Genomic DNA, 11344 nt, shown 5'->3' with positions numbered 1-11344 from the left:
AGTCAAGTATGCAATAATAAATATGCAATGTGCAAAATGCAAAGCTCGCCGACAAACGTCCCATTTTACAAATTTTGGCCAATTGACAGTTGTGGTTTGGTTAAGTTTAGGCACTAAAACTCTTGGTTTGGTTCGGAAAAAGATCACGTTTTTTGGTTAAAATAAGTTAGTTCGAGACGTAAATGATGTAGCGCGAACCCTCACCAGTGTGATCTCAGAACCAACAGAACCACAGAGGATGCCACGTCTACTGCCCTTCACTCAGTCTTCACACACCTGGAGAATAAGAACAGCTCCATCAGAATGCTGTTTGTTGACTCCAGCTCAGCATTCAACACAATCTCGCCCATGTCGCCGATTGGTAAATTTAACACCCTGGGCTTGAGCACGCTCTGCAGCCGTCAATGTACCGTAGAATTTACAAACAGGTCACCTCTGACATTTGTCTCGCTCAGGTCCCCTGTATTTGACCCACCAAACCACCTCCTTTTCTCGCTCTTTCTAACATTTCGCTGGAGGGGTGCCTCCAGGAGCGATGCTACAGGGGTATCAACAGTAGGTGTGAAGCTTTGGGTCACTGAGCAACCCATCATGTTCGACACACTGGGAGTGAGACCGGGCTGGAATTTCAATACAATTTCAGCAAGCCGCTGCTCTCTGTGAGGGCGGGCCACGATCGGCTAGCTGTATTGATATTTTACTCCGATGATGATTGATGACAGAGCTCTTCAGATAAGTTAATCCAAGACTTCAGCCGTGTAGTTCAGTCTCTCTTTTTTTCTCCCGATCATGTGACCACGCTGCTTTGTGATTTCCTCTGGGTTTCCTTTCAGCGTGTTTCTCGGAGGTTTTTCGGAGTGCAAGTGCAGGTTACTCATGGAGGATCGCGCATGTTAGCGGTCAGCTGGCCACCGGCAGCTTCAAATGCAACTTTAAGCAGAAGACATGTGGTGATGTGATCCAATGAATAAGTTTGCCGTCGTGAGCGCCAGGTCTTTCAGGTCAGTTTGTGTCTGTCGGGGCCCTAAAAGCCCCTGAATAAGACACAACATCCTCGACCTGCTCACACACTCTTAACTTGGATTTGGTGTGAAACCTTCTTTGACAGCTGCTGGTGTTTGGACAAAATTCAACATTTAAGAACTTTGTCTTCTTTTATTGTTTTATTGTTATTTCTCAAACTACTCCTTTGGCATTTGAACGGAACAGTAGGCCATTCCTTCGCGTGCGTGCGCTCATTTGTGCCGATGTCATACCTCACACACCCCGCGCTTTGATTTCAGGGCCTCGACCCTCACTCGACACTGCACAATCACTCAGCAGACACCAGTGTGTTCGCCCTCAGCAGAGGAGGTCGACCTTCCCGTGAGGCTTCGTGTTCACTCTGAGATCAGGGTTCGCCGGGAGCGGCGGGGTCCACCTCGCAACAACAGGCCACTGCTTTTTCCTTCTTGTCTTTCCTGCCTGTGGGTGTCAATCAGTGGCGAGTCACAACCTGTGTGACAGTAATCAAAGTGAATAGAGGAGTGAGCCAGGTGGTAATTGTGTATTATTCAACTTGCGGGGAGCTGCTTTAGCCTGTTGATCGCTTATGTATAATTTAAAGCAATCTGTGCATGTATTATAAATGAACAGGGTTTGCGAAGTGGCAAATAGGGTGCAATTAACGTCTCGGAGCTCAGAGCATGCAGATTGACTACCTTTAGCCTATTTTATTTTTTTTCCCCGTCGCTCATTTCTCCCCTTTCGTCCTTTTTATCTCCCCCCTTCTCTTTCACTTCCCCTCTTTCTCTCCCCTGTTCCCCAACCTCTGCTGTCTCCCTCTTTCTCTGGGAGTCAACTTTATAAAGGAGTATGAGTGAGAGTGAGTGAGTGAGCACTCTGGAGGCAGTCAATACCTTATCAACTCCTGCCGAACGCTGACACCTTGACGTCCTTGACAGCAAATTATTACTTTTTCATGACGCAACCAGGTGCAATTACAGCAACATCTTTGCGCTGTATCCTGCTGCTCCTGCAACTGTCAAAAGGCGTTCCTGGTGGGATCCTGGAGGAGCTGAGACATCAGTCTCTCAGTCCCTCCCAGATCTCGGCAAAGACAGACTGACAGACAGGAGCGAGGTGGGGGGGGACGGAGGCAAAGAGAAAATAGAGGGAGCCATTCAAACATGCCCAAAGATTCAGTAAATAGTTGCATTCTACTCAAATTCCTTTTTCTGGCAACACCGAGACGTTTGTTTTGGAGGCCTGTTGACTGACAGCGCGAATGTGCCAGAGTTTTGTTGTTGTTGTTCGCTAGACACAGGTAGCGTGCTAGCTGCCGCCGCCGCTGCTAGCAGCCCCGGTAAACAACCGTGTTTGTAATGTCATCACACGCTCCCCGCTTTCCTCGCCTCACACTGTAAACCCTGTAGGCTTGATTATAAAGTTTAACCACACTTTAACGCTCAACAACACTGAGGAGGGAAGAAGAAGAAAAAAAAAAAACACACCAGGTAAACCTCAATTAAGACTTCAGAGTGTCACTTTCTCCCCGTGGCGCGGCAGCAGAAGAAGAGAACACAAAGAGCCCACAAGCCTGTGATGCCACCCCTGTGAATATGGGGATGCTGGGTGGTGGGGGAGAAACTTTGCCATCCTGGAGGTGGAGTTGCCTCATGTCTCTTTGTGTGTTTTTTGGTGTGTCCCCCTGGTTGGGAGCAGAGGAAGGGGGAGACATGAGGGTGGCAGTGGCAATAGTGTGTGTGTGTGTGTGTGTGTGTGTGTGTGTGTGTGTGCTGTGTGTCTGTGTTTGTTGCTGTGTGTGTGTGTGTGTGTCATGGAGAAGAAGGACAGGTAAGAGGAACAGAGCAAACTGTGAACGTGCTTCAGAGACACCTGAGAGTCTCGCCTTTTCATCTCAGACTCATCATCCACTGATCCTCACCCCTCTCCCCCCTTCTTCCTCCTCCCCCACGCAGCCAATTTCCACACTTTCCCTTTAACGCTCCGAGTGCCTCGCAGATATTTCCCTTTTTAAAAACGCGCGCACACTTCTGACTTATGTGGGTAATGACACCTCGGTGAGCTATTGGTTTTTCTCGGCCCTCTGTGTGTTTTTTTTTCTCTCTCTCCTCCTGTCGCCCTCTCTCCCTCTCTCCCTCCCCCTCCTTCCCCCCCAGTCTCTCTTCAAGCACTGCCTCCTCTCTCCTTTTACTCCCTCAGGCCCCCCCCCCCCCCCCCCCCCCCCCCCCACCACACTCTCTCTTTTTTCCTGTGGTGTCAGACACAGATTTATTCTGCCTGTGATGCGTGTAGAGCAGAGGAGTGTGAGTGAGCGGGGGGGCGAGGGTGGAGGGGGGTTAGGGTCAACGGGGGAGGGAGGTGTGTGTGTACAATAAGAGATAAGATCATGGCTCCCCAGGGGCTTGTTTGGCCCTGTACCCGATCCATCAAACGCCGGCTGCAAGTGCCAAGGTCAACTCTAATGAGCATTTTCTGGGGTCTTATTCTCCACGCTGAACACCTCCACCCACACCCCCACCACCACAGACACCGACACGCGCACTTTCTAAAACACACCTTGGATGTACCTGCCTAGCTGCAGGATGGATGCTTGTGACAGGAGATATAACATGCGAGCATTAATCCCATCAGGTATTTCTCTCAGGAATCAGACGCCGCTGCAGGAGAGCCGGTGAGTGATCCGTGTCACGTGTGGCAACATAAAAACCGACCTCAATCTCTAAATACCTACAAGAATGCTTCCATAGCATCAAGCATCAAATATCTTCCATCAGATATTTCTGAAACTAAATCAGAACTTCAATCAGGTACACCCTGGGGTTAGGGTCGACCTTAAACTTGACCATAACATCCAATTTTAGATATTATAACAACTCCTCATAGATGTTTAAACCCAATTAAATATATAAACCCAAGTCATTTATTACACATTTCCCCCAAACTCTCTTCACTCTGACCTAAACACAGGTGGGTCAGCAAAGAGGCTCACACTGATGCATTAGGAGGTTTGAACACAATGCTTATTATATTGGCAAACTATCAAAAACTCGGGTCATCTCCTCTGCTGCGAGTTCTCAGGTGTGACAACCGGAAAAAGCTTTCACACCGGCTCCCCCAGCTGTTTCGCCTTACTTTCTGCATCACCAGTTTGAACGCACACTTGGACAAAAATGGGCCACGGCGCCAGGTAGGTGGGCTTTTAGTAGAAAGAGTCCCTCATCATCTCCTCATCACGCACTGATCTGCCAAAAGTTGTTAGGGTCTGAAGGCTCGCGGAGCGTGGGTGTGCGCCGGAGCATGTGGAGCATACTAATGAAGCAATAAAAGTCACGGCGGGAGGGGGCGAGGGCGGGGGGTGAAGGCATGTTGGAGGGGAAGGTAGTGGCGAGCGGGGGATTGGGAGCCGCTGACAGGAGGTGTGATAATTGAGATGTTGCGACCCCGCATATTACCTGCATATTGGCCAAATTAGGAAGCAGGTAGTTTAAGGCCTGAATGGAGCGTTGGAACCCCCCCCCCCCAACATCCCCCGCCACGCAGTGTGTGTGTGTGTATGTGTGTGACTAAAATAAAACAGGGCCTGACATTTTTTTCCCAGTAACAACTACTCAGTCTGGCGTAGGAGCAAAAAAAAAAAATAGATGGCTGGAAATATCCTTTACAGCCAAGTATTCATAGTAAATTGCCTCATATATATTTTGCAGGATTAAATTTATGATAGGTACAACAGAATTTAAGTTTTACAATATTTTGCTTTTGACTAGATTTATGGATTTGGACATCAGAGTTTTGACTATATCTAACTTCAGTTCGGGAATTTTTCCGTTTTCTCATATTCTGATTGAGCAAATTTCAGATTAATCAATAACAAGAATCAACAAAATGGATCAATGATGATGGTAATTGAAAGTTGCGGCTCTAAAGAGCAGCCAAGGTCATTCCACCACTCGAGAAAGACATTAGAACCATTTCCCAGAGCATCTTGTCCAACATCAGTTTCATTACTCTTGCATATGTGTGTGTATGTGTGTGTGTGGGCGTGTGTGTCCTGAGTGACACTCACAATGTGATTCATGGATGTAAGCACGCCTCCGTTTCCCCACATGGAGGGAGAGGGCCGAGGGCCGTTCCTCCTCGGTCTCCCCTGGCAGGGTAGAGGGTAGGGGGCGAACCTGGACCCTGTGCCCTCTCCTTGGAGGTACAGGAGCTCTCCGCACTGTCCACCAGCTTGTGTGTGTCTCCCTCTGGCAGCTGCGGTGGACCCCCCGCCCAATGTGAGCCCACCAATACACCATCGCTCAAGGGGTCCGCATGACAGGTTAACATTGAACTATGAAACCTTGCAAATATGCCTGTTATCTAGCACTGGTTTGGCTGCTGGGGATGCAACTTTCACTGAGTCCAGTTCCTCAAATGTAAGAATTGTACTTTACTTTGCTTTATCATTATAAATTACATATTTTCTTGTTTGATATCTGTGCTCTAATATGTATATAATGCTTTTGCTTCTCTTGTGCTTTTTCTTCTTTGCTTCTTCGTCTTTGAGGTTTCTTAGCAGTTTGCTAACAACTGGTTTTGTTTGTAGTTAGTGGTGAGCGCTCTTCTACTCTGTGTATTACAGCCATGTGCAAAGCTTGTCAGTGTGTTTAAAGTGTTGTAAATGTTCAGTGTTGGGAAATTTTGCCTACTCAAAAAAAAGTAACTAATTGAAAGAGAACATGCAAAGTGATGCGTACATTACTTGTTAGCCCGTTATCTGACAAAGGCAATAACGTTAACGCTAACGCTGGCTCATCCCAGTTAACTGCACGCAGAATCCAGACGAGTTCACTGAATGCTCACAAACCAAATGTACGAAAAAGTTACGAGTGACTAGCTAGCAGCCAAGAAGATACAAAATGTAACTTTTGATTCAAAGCGAGGTGCATTTTCCTTCCTGTGGATGAGGCAAACCCACTCTGCTGCAACCTAATGCATCTCTCTGTTCACTGAGCTGAAAATCAGCCTCCAGACATCCATCAAACTCCAGGTAAGATAGCAAACACATCGATCCCCGGATTAAACTTTACTGAGATCAGTAACTGTAATGTTATTACTGAACTTCACTGGGAAACTTCACTTTCAGTGGAGGATTTGGTCATTGTTCTTACGGATGAAAGAGCCATAATTCACAAGGCTGCAAGAGATCTGTGTTACTTAAACGTTAACGTACAGTATCTTGTTCTAAAGTACCTGAACAACTGGGATGCATTGACTAATTGGTGATTAAAACAATAATGAGTGGAAGCCCTACTGCTAATTAAATTCCTGATGGCTCTAATAGTCTACCTGGTTTAGGCCCAAGGGGTCAAAGGTCAGCCAAAGTAGTGTTGGCCCTAGTTTGAAGGAGCTGGCATTCCTCACGAGGGAGACGGTTATGATGGATGGTTGTAGGTCCTCGTCCTCCGCCTGCTCACACCCCTCTCCATTGGCTCCTCTCTCACCTCTCCGCCTCTTGGCACCGTCCCTCCATCCCCTCTTATCCTCTGACCAGATGTGTTCGTTGAACTCTGTCAAGAATAATAAAACGCTGGCTGCAAGGGGCGCGCACGCCGGCCCGACAGCGCAGGACAGGAGGGGAGCCGCATATTCAGATGCATGAGTGGACCTGCAATTATGAAATACACACACATTAGTCAGGAGAGCCAACTGAGGTTCCCCTCATTATTAGAAAGATTAATTCACTAGTTATGGTCTTTGTGGTGGTGTTTAGAGGTGATGCTGAACACATTTGGAAATCATTTCAATTACAATATACTGATTGTTACACACACACACACACACACACACACACACACACGATTATCAGTCTTCAGTGGCATTACGGAAATGTCATATATGAAATTTCACCTTTTTCAGATGTGAAAAACACAATTTCACATGTGAATTGAATATTTTCAAATGCGCTTGGCTTTTATCTACATGTGAAGTCGACGTTTTAACTTGTGATTAAATGAAAATAACCACATGTTAAACAAACTGTACATTTTTACACAAGAATTACATACATGATCATATGTGATTGTCTATTTTCACATGTGAATTATAGATGTAATCATGTGTGAATAGAATTTCCACGTGTGGAACATGAAATCATGTGACTTCTTAATATGTACATTTCACACTATTTTTCACATGCAATTGGCTATTCTCACAGGTATAACAACATTTTTTTATGTGACAATAAAATGATGTCACATGTGAACTACACATTTCCTCATGTGATTGGCTGTTTTCATGTACGACTGAAAATGTCTTCACAACAAATTTGCATTTTCATTTGTGAACGACATACATTCATACAGAGTTTGCCTTGTTTCACATGTGGATTAACATTTCCACCTCAGGAAACTACTAGTGACATAGTGCAAAGAGGTTGATATAGTCATCAACCACAATTTTATATAATAATATATAAATGTAAATATTTACTCGCGTAAGCAGCCTCGTGAGAAGCCAAATGTAGGGAGTTAACAAGCTGCACATCTCCACTGAAAACTGTCAGATAACTAAACCCTCTCCTAATTTTTATTAAGCAAAGAGCATTTCCCCAAAACATCCGGGTAGTCATTCTGCTAAATAACTGGCAAAGGATTTTGTACTCTCAAAAGTTACACCCACACAGCATGTGATTACTTTTGTGACACTTTGAAATCAAATCATCTCCAAAATCATGGGTATTGACCTGCTGCTAACAGTCTTCACTCTCTGGGAAGACTTTCCAGGGAACCTGGATGCAGGGATTTGCTCCCATTCAGCCACAAGAGCATTAGTAAGGTTTAACTCTGTTGTCGGGTGATGAGGCCTGACTCACAGTTCATTCGGAAGGTGCTGGGTGGGGTTGAAGGCCAGGACTCTGGAGGGCCTTCAACACCAAATTGGTCTTATCATTGTCATGCTGAAACAAGAAAGGGTCTGTTGCCACAAATTTAAAAGCACACTAATGTAAAAAAAAACTCAAACATTGTGTGCTGTAGAATGATATGTAACTCCACCAAAGCTCCACATTTTGATGTGTTTACAGGTCTTGGGGAGTACTACAGCACGATATGTCTCAAAGTAGTTTACAGCCTTTTGTGGTTCCAGAGGAAGTTGTATGTAATCTGATAAATTGCCTCCAGTGATGTCACTAAGTGGATACGTTGCACTGTGGGTAATGTAGGCAGCAGGCTTTGAAATGTTGAATAAAAAAGGTGACATCTCTGGTTGTGCTGAATTGATTTTGATCATTTGTTTTAAAACAAAACATATTCATAATTCAGCGTCAGGCCAGTCGACTGATTTTCATGGACTGGTGCCTACATTACCCACAATGCAACTAAACCACTGAGCGACATCACTGGAAGCAAATTATCAGATTACATGCAGCTTTCTCTGGAGCCACACACATACTATTTTTTTTCACATATGCAGTAGTACTCTACAAGACCTGAAAACACACTTTAGTGTGTGAAATTTGCAATGTTACCCTTTAATATTTCCATCATAATAATTCCTCCAAAGGCTTAGAAAGTTGTGTTTTTCTAATTATTACTTCTGATCTGACTTCCAGGTATAAACGCTCTTACAAATGGCAGAAACAAGTTTCTGGCCCGGTTCCAAACAACAAAAAAAGAGGCAAAAAATTTGAGATATACATTTCATCGCTGGATTCAGATTCAGTAAACTAACTCCTGAACCTCAACCTGGGTTTCTGTCGCTCCATGCTCCATTTGCACTTCAGCATCAACTGTTTTCATATCCGTCAGCTTTCAGCAGACGCGTCTTTAACTAGCACAACGGATGGACACATTCACCGTGCGGTCGCCTCACTGTGACATTTGCTCTCACGGAGAGAAAAAGTTTATGATTCTCCGTCTCACCTGGTCGGGCGAGTTCTCAGCCGACAGAAGTGCGAGAGAAAAATGTCAAATATTGCTCATTCTGTTTTGAAAGGCTGGCATCTGCGGCAGGAACCCGGCTCTCTGCTGATGGAGGATGAAGAAAAGGGGGAAAGATGAAGAAGAAGGGAGAAACCGCTCCTCGCTCTGATGTGGCGGCTCGGGAGGCCCCCCCCCCCCGGGACGGCATCAAAACCTGCCTCTCCTGAAACCCCTCTCACCGCGGGCGACCGGTGACCACGCGCCCCCGGAGGACGAGCAGCGATGGCAGAGATGGAGGCAGGGCGAGAACATTGATGGCTAGAGTGATGATTTCCTTCACACGCGCAGACACAAATGCCCCCACTCATCCTCACACCTCCCTTCCACCTCCCCGTGGCCCTGGCCCTGCAGGCAACACACACACACACACACACACACACACACACTTTCTACCTCACACACACACACACCATGGTTAGGCCTCCAATTAAATCAAAAGTGGTTTGTTTTTATTGGTCTTTTGCGCTGACAAGTGGGCTATCATTCTGACGGCTCTACCTGTCAGTGAGCAGCTGAAAATCCTCCGTTGACAATGCCCAATGCTTCCAATTAGGGGAGAATCAGACTCCTGGCGCGCTAGCCATCTTTCCACCCTCCCCCCCCCCCCCCAGGCCCAGCTTCCCTCCCTCTTTTCCTCTGCACTCGCTCCACGATCCTCCACAATTCCCCTCTTTCCCTCTCTCGCTCTCCCTCCGTAATATCTCCTCCCTCCTCCTCCCCCTCCTTCTTCCTCTCTTCCTCCTCCTTTCCCCTCTTTCTCTCCGGGAGAAGGGGGTCTGTCTCCGCTGCAAATTACCGACACAAAACGAAGGTGGTGGCGGCGCTGGCGCTGGGAGCTGGCGGTCCAGGGCCCTGTCAGCATTAATGAGACGATGAAGGTTTATTTCGCCCGCATGCATGTGCTAAATTCTTTCTTGTGTGACAGCTGACTGGGAAATGTGAGTGTTAACCTTATAAAAGATTCAGCGGGTTCTCATTATTTTCTGTCAACTCCAGTACCTGATGGCGTTAAGGTGCATCATTTGCATCCCTGACTGGTCCAGGGTGCAGCACCGGCTCCAGAGCAAGAGCCTTTTCCTTTTTTTTTTTTTTTATGCTGTTTGTTTGTTGAGAGGAGTCATCTCTTTACATACATACCCCCTCGAAAGACACGCTTTTTTTTTTTTTTACTACTCCGTGTTCCAAAACGACAGAGATGCCAAAGTTTATACAAAGGGGACACACATTTTTACAACACACATCTAGATATATATTTAACACACCAGCTCAATTGAGCAAGTAAATAAAATGTTTGCTGTGTTCCCCCCCCCCACCACCACCACCACCACCAACACACAACAACAAAAAACCCAAGGAGCTGAGGAGGCCCAGCAGGCATTATTAGCAGTAAAGCAGACGGACTGGATTCCAATAATGCAAAGGAAAAAATAAATAAATAAATAACAGCAAAATAAATCACATGTCCACAGGTAGATTATTAACACTGACAGGGACTATTATGGTGCCACGTCATCTGGTTTTAGAATTCACATTTTCTTGATATTTTACTAATTATTCATAGACTAACAGCCTGATCAGAATAAAATGGTTTTTTTTTTATAAATACACAGAGTTAAATTAAACTGTACAGCTGTCAGCACAGCCAGAGGAAAAAACTGTCCACACTTCACTGAAATGGCCCAAGGGTGCCAACTTTACTTTGAAACAAAAAAAAAGAAAAGAAAAGAAAAAGTGAGTTGAAGATGTGGGGCTGTTTAATATGGATCAATAATAAAGTATGATTTAACCTCATCTGATAAGAAACAGATGGAGAGAGAAGTGAAGAGACAGACAGCCAATTCACCGCGCGCTGACCACCTCCTCCCTGGAAACATTCCTGTTTCCTCTCTTTAACATGGATCAATAGCATCCTCCCACAACATCACTGTGTGTGTGTGTGTGTGTGTGTGGTAGACAGAGAGATGGAGAGTGAGTGTGTGAGAGTGTGTGTGTGTGTGTATATTTCATCACTGGGGTAACAGTTGCACTGGCCCTCAAATTCAGACCACTTCCTGGAAAAAAAAAGGAAGGGAAAAAAATTGAGCTTCGCTTGACCAGAGGGACACTTGTCCAAAATCAGCAGCAGCATGAGCCAAATCATTACACTACACTACACTACACTACACTACAGTACACACACACACACACACACACACACACACACACACACACACACACACACACAGCTACAGTCTAGCTGCACTGCCTTTTTGCCAAAAAAATGTATATGTCAGATTTGAAAGGATTTGTACATTTTAGCAGAAGCCTGCATCATTAAAGCTTATTTTAGCTGCGTAAAGCCTCTTTATTTAAATCATCGTGTACACTTATCATAGATG

This window comes from Sparus aurata, chromosome 12 (assembly GCF_900880675.1).
Source record: "Sparus aurata chromosome 12, fSpaAur1.1, whole genome shotgun sequence".
NCBI classification, from domain to species: Eukaryota; Metazoa; Chordata; class Actinopteri; order Spariformes; family Sparidae; genus Sparus; species Sparus aurata.
The sequence above is the reverse complement of the archived record's forward strand: the minus strand, read 5'-3'. Positions refer to the sequence as shown.